This window comes from Otolemur garnettii, unplaced genomic scaffold (assembly GCF_000181295.1).
Source record: "Otolemur garnettii isolate 467f Iridium unplaced genomic scaffold, OtoGar3 scaffold00040, whole genome shotgun sequence".
In the NCBI taxonomy this organism is placed as follows: domain Eukaryota; kingdom Metazoa; phylum Chordata; class Mammalia; order Primates; family Galagidae; genus Otolemur; species Otolemur garnettii.
In genome coordinates, this window is record NW_003852435.1 from 9,145,043 (window position 1) to 9,151,417 (window position 6,375).

The following is a 6,375-nucleotide window of genomic DNA, read 5'->3' on the forward strand; positions in this document are numbered from 1 at the left end:
TCCTTGTTCTCTCTCAGCCAGCGCTGACACCAAATGATAATTACTGCATCTACAAAATTCCAGTGGCCTCGATATTTTCCAGACATTCATCCTAAGATAATACATTACTGCACCTTACACTTCCTGTCTTTATGAAAGATGCACACTAGTTGGTGAGCCACTTTGAATTTTGGAGGCAGCCTGATTAAGCAATACCATCGTGACCTATTTTAGTAGGAATTGAAATGCTGTCAGGTTTGATTGGTACCTTGCACTACAGTGCACTAGAGTTCTGTGCAAAGTCCAAATGGTTTCTCAAGTGGCTTTGAGTTTTGGAAGATCCATGATACTAAAGAACTCACAGTAGGTCAAGATCATGTATTGGGTCTCAGAAAAGCTGAAGTTTATTTTCCTCAATTTCTGTTTCTTATGCAGCATAGATGTGCTTCCTACTGAAGAGTGTCTTCTAACAACTTTGCATGTTGGTATAAACTGTGTGCATAACATGGAATTGTGACTATGCAGTTGGAAATGCCTGCTATGAGCTGGTACTTTTCATGGCAAAAAAAAAAAACTTATAAAATTAGGCATGTGCAGCATAAAACTATAATATGATAGAAATACTGTATGTAGAATTAAGGCCAACTAAACAACAATTAACAATTAAGATCAGACAATTAAATGCATAGAGGTGAAAATTCCCATGTTCCTTACCTCTTTTGACTGATATCCTCTTCAACTCTACAGACTCTTGAGTAATACACTACACCATTTTTTTTTTGTTGTTTGTTTGTTTGTTTTTCTGAGATAGAGCCTCAAGCTGTCGCCCTGGGTAGAGTGCTGTGCCATCACAGCTCACAGCAATCTCAAACTCCTGGGCTTATCTCCTGGACTACAATGCCCAGCTATTTTTTGGTTATGGTTTGGCAGACCCGGGCTGGATTCCAACCCTCCAGCTCAGGTGTATGCGGCTGGCGCCTTAGCTGCTTGAGGTGCCGAGCCTACACTACACCATTTTAACAGACAGGCTGGTTTGTTATGCTTGTGTGGCCAAAACACAGCCTCATTACATCCCCACTGCAGGTGGGATTAAAAGTTAGTGGTGAGAGAAAATACTGTTTTGGGGTCTGGGCCTTGAGGGGCACAGCTAATCATATCATTGAGATGAAGAAAAGGAAAAAGCTTGAGATAGGAAATTCATCAACTATGTCACTGGGGAATTACTTGCCTTTTCAGAACCCTGGATAGAAACAGCAGTTCTGAGAAAGTGGCATGCATATTTGCCAAAGCGTGTGAGCATCCACTGTTCAAAGCCCCACCCCCCCATAGGTATTTACTATAGTGCTAGAAAACAAACATCTAAGTGGGGAAGGTGACCCTTCTAATGGACGGGCCACAGACCCTCTCCATTCTTTCTACCTAATGCTTGTCCTGTGAGTTTCAAACAGAATAGTCCTGGTGACAGGGATGGAGGGTTTGCATCAGCTCCAAAATATGGAGTACTTCTCACCAAGGCTAATCTAGTTACAGCACTGTGTAGTGTTTAAACTATCAGTATAGGGATCCAAAACTGAGACATGTCTGTTTCCGTCACTGAACATCCATGGGTATGTTCATAGTAGAAGCAGCAGAAATTTCCCTTTCTGTGATTAATAACAGTTTTGAGTATGGTTTGCTTTTCACATTCAGTAATATTATAATACCACTTTTGAAATATCTGATTTAGCGATAGTGGATTCTATGAGATCTGGTCATATCAATGGGCCTAGTTTAGTGTGGATGAGTTATGATGGATTCATGTTCATAGGAACTAATGATACCACAGTACTGCCCATAATCCAATAGATGCCAGTCACATGGAATATCAAAATAACTTCCTTAAGGCCTAACCAGAAACTTGGTGCCAACAACCTGATGATTAAGGCACTGTCTTCAAAAACACGATTTTTTTTTTAATGGGTGGACATTTAATAATGCCATGTTCTTAATTCCCGAGTACTTGAACTATGAGGAGGAGGATTGGCCTCTGTAGTCAACCTGTGCAATGACCCACTGGGAGGATGGGAGGATTTGTTTCTCCCATCCCTAGAAGTTAAATCCTATCAGAATTAGAGGCTCCACAAAAGCGCAAGATACAATTAGGGTTCTACGACATCTAAAAACTATGTCTGTCATCTTACCATTTGAGTGTGCTCATGGTATTAAACTAGCAGACAAACTAAATAGTTACTAGATCTCTAGGATTATAAACCCTTATTGCAAGAAATAAATAAAGTTACTGTATTTCTGTATTTCTAAAATGAGCACAGTGAGGAAAACAACTAGAATTTGAGTTCACTGAGGCATTTTGGAGGCAGTTCCATGCACAGAAATGACAGGAACTAGGCAATTGCAAAAACTGTTTTGAAAAGTAAAAACAATTCAGACCTATTATATATTAAGGTCTGTCACCCCCACTGGGCAGGAAATAAAGACAAATGAAAATTCTGGTTGAGGCTAGAGTGAAGGGAAACTGAAATGAGTGGCGTAGCAAAAGAACGATGAACAAATAAGTGAAATAGCTTGTTCCTCTGACCTTTTATTTTTACAAAAATCTCAGAACTGCACTGCTGTCATGGATATGGAGAGAAGGTAAGACTTTTACACTGCTGGTGGGACTGCAAATGAATACCACCATTTTGGAAGGAAGTATGGAGACCCTCAGAGAACTCAAGATAGACCTCCCATTTAATCCTGCAATCCCATTACTGGGCATCTACCCAGAAGAAAAAAAACCTTTTTACCATAAGGACACTTGCACTAGAGTGTTTGTCACAGCTCAATTTACAATTGCCAAAATGTGGAAACAGCCTTTGCCCATTAACCCAGGAATGGATTAACAAGCTGTAGTATATGTATACCATGGAAAACTATTCAGCCACAAAAAGATGAAGACTTTACATTTTTTGCATTAACCTGAATGGATGCAAAAAACATTATTCTTAATAAAGTATCCCAAGAATGGAGAAGCAAGAATCCTATGTACTCAATTCTTATATGAAGACAATTAATGACCTAGTATGTGGTGGGGGGGGAAGGGGAGAGCAGAGAAAGGGAAGGAGGTAGGGAGGTGGGATGTCATGGTGTGTGACACATATTTTGGGGGTGGGAAACAATTATAAGATGGACTTCACCTAAGAAATGCAAGCAATGTAACCTGGTTCTTTGTACACTCAATGAATCCCCAACAATATAAACAAAAAGAATTTTGAAAATATTAAGGTAAGCCTCTCTCCCAAAGCATCATTTACAAAGTGGATTCAGTGCACAGTGTGAGCAGATCTGTGTTTCACAACATAGGGAACCCTGTAGATACCATGTCCCCTATCTTTTTAGCTCACATGTTTTCTAAGACACTTTTCATAATGTGAAATGTCAGTTCCCCGCTTGCTGTTCCTATAGGTGTGATTAGCAATATTGAGCTATAAAATGAAAATATTGAGGTCATTCCCCCAGGAGTTAATATCTCAGCTATGGGACAAAAGAGTTGGTTAAGAAAAAAAAAATCTCCACTTCCCTATTCTCTAGCCACATAATTCTGAAGAAAGTTCCACATGGTTTTTAGCAGGGTCCCAAAAGAATGAAGTCCCATTATCTCACAGAAATAATATTCTTATTAATGAACTTTTGTTGGCTTTTTTCTTTCCTGTCTAATTTTCTTATTTTCTTTGCTTTTTCAATTTTACTTCCTGAGATCATGACCCAAATAAACTGCCTGTCTTCAAGAACTTGTCTCAGTGTCTGGTGGTATTCTAATATACACACAGATGTGTGTGTGTATGTGTGTGTGTGTGTGTGTGTGTGTAGATATATACAAAAGCAAGCCCCCAAATAAGCTAACTGGACTATTCCTCACCCTAAGATGTGTATACAGCCACAACAGATTTGTTGTCACCTCATTAGCTCTGAAAGTACAAGCTACCTCCATGAGAAAGACAGAGTGTTTCTTTTAAAATCATCAGCCTTCCCAAGTTACTTAACAAGGAAAAGAAAACACAGTTGGATAATGGAAAACATGCTAATTTTCTTTCGTATTTACTTCAGGCTCATTATCAGAAGAAAAATAATATTAAATGTCTTAAGCTTATATAAAACAAGTTAGATAATAAACTACATGGCAATTTTATTTCCCATTGATATACATAACTTTTTTTTTTTTTGGCAGTTTTCGGCTGGATTTGAACCCACCACCTCCAGCATATGGGGCCGGCACCCTACTCCTTTGAGGCACAGGTGCCACCTATACATAACATTTTTTAAGACTAAATTGCCCTGCTCAACAAACTGCAGCAGACCTTGACTGTTGCACACCCATTTCTGCAAGAACACTGTTAGCTATTTTCAAAGCATTATACATCTTACCACAACTCACATTATCATGTATATTTTAAATTACCTTATAAGCTCTTTTAAATTTAAATAAACTTTAGAAATTCTTGCCTCACTACATTACTAACAATTTTAATGAAAGTAAATTAGATCTGGAAGAAAAATAGGGTGGCATATACTTTGATTTTTATTCTTTACTTAGTATCTTAGTGATTAAATTTTCAGTAAATTTACACTTAATACCCATTAAACATAGGTCAAATAGTGTAAATGCAAATGACATTGCCATTTTGTTTTAATATTTTCTTTTTAAAACAAATGCTGTTATTCAATTAAAAGATCTTTCCACAGAAATAAAGTATTTATTATGCACTTTTTTGTTCCTCATTTTTATGAATTTCATGATGTATACAGTAGTTGAAACCACCAATACGTGATGACTACATGGGTTAATATTTTAAAATGTTTAGAATAGTATTTGGCTGTATACAGGTTGAATATCTCTAATTAAAAAATCTGAAGTCTGATATATTTCAAAATCTAAAATATTTTGAATACTGATAAAATGTCAGAAGTGGCAAATTCCACAACTCATATGACAGATGGCAGTCAAACTTTGTATCATGCACAAAATCATGCAGTGTTTGTGAATAAGTCATAGTATATATAAAACATAAATGAATTTCAAGTTTAGATTTGGGTCTCATTCCAAAGGGTCTCATTCATTATATGTATGCAGAATTTTAAAGTTTAAAAATTCCCAAATATGAAACATTTTGAGAATTTAGAATAAAGGATACCATACCAGTTTAAGTATTTTAACAAGTGAAAATTTTATTTTATTTTTTATATTTATTTATTTTATTTTTTTTTGAGACAGAGTCTTACTTTGTCATGCTTGGTAGAGTGCTGTGAAGTCATAGCTCACAGCCTCCTCACCACCCTCACCACAATTATGATTACTGACCAATTGGATAAATAAATATAGGTCAGATGGGGCAAAAATAACATAAAGGACATTATTAAACAGTAGGATTTTACATAAGTCAAGTGATTTTATTAACACTGAAGCTCAGAAGTATGTGCATTTTTAAATACAGGGTACTGAACTGGCCAGTGCTGGTTAGGCACTGGTTATGGTGATACTCAACTTCTTCTGGATAAATGGTAGAATATTTGCTCTTAGCCAGAGTCTCATTTGAACTTCTTTGGTACTGTCTCATTTACTAGGTGAACTCTAACTTCCCTCCCATTTAATATGGGCAGGACATAATTACTTACATAAAAAAAAAATACACATTGTGAAAGCTCGAATTTGCGGATATTTAAGGCTAGTTCAAAGAAGCTGGGCATACTTCCAAGTAAACCAATAGCAATACTTTTCCTGGGGAACCTGAGTTCAACGATAACAAATTTAAGTATCCTGAGACCACCATACTAAAGAGGCCAGGAGTAGGCACTCTAGTCAACAATCGTAATTTTGTAGGATCAGTACTGGCACTTGAGGTAATATAGAAAGCATAGCTGTGCACGTAATGCATTTTCCTAAGGAAATTTTCAGTCAGATTGTAAGGAGTGTTGATCATTTTCTTTTACCCAAGCACAAGATATGGATAGAGAAATGAGCTATTATAGTAATTGCTTAGTTTTCACCCACAATTTAAAAGAAATATAATAGAGTCAGGGATTGAAGTATTTGAAAATAAAGTTATTTCTTTTTCAAAATAGGTTGTGACATAAAAATGCCCTTAAAATGAGAACTAGATTTGGGGCAAAATGATCTTCATTTGGGGGTAAAATGATCTTTATTGGCTAAAACTTTAGAAAGATTTAAGTATGTGTTACATAGATATTCCTAGCTAGATAAAAAGTTTTTAAAGAATTTTAAGCATGTCACCCCACAACGTCATGATTCTTATCTTGAGGCAAATAAGGGCCAATTACAGAATTTTCTGGTGTGGCTTTTGTTAAATAGACCAAATCCAAATAAGATTGACAAGAAGTCCAATATCTTTGTAGTAAATTTTT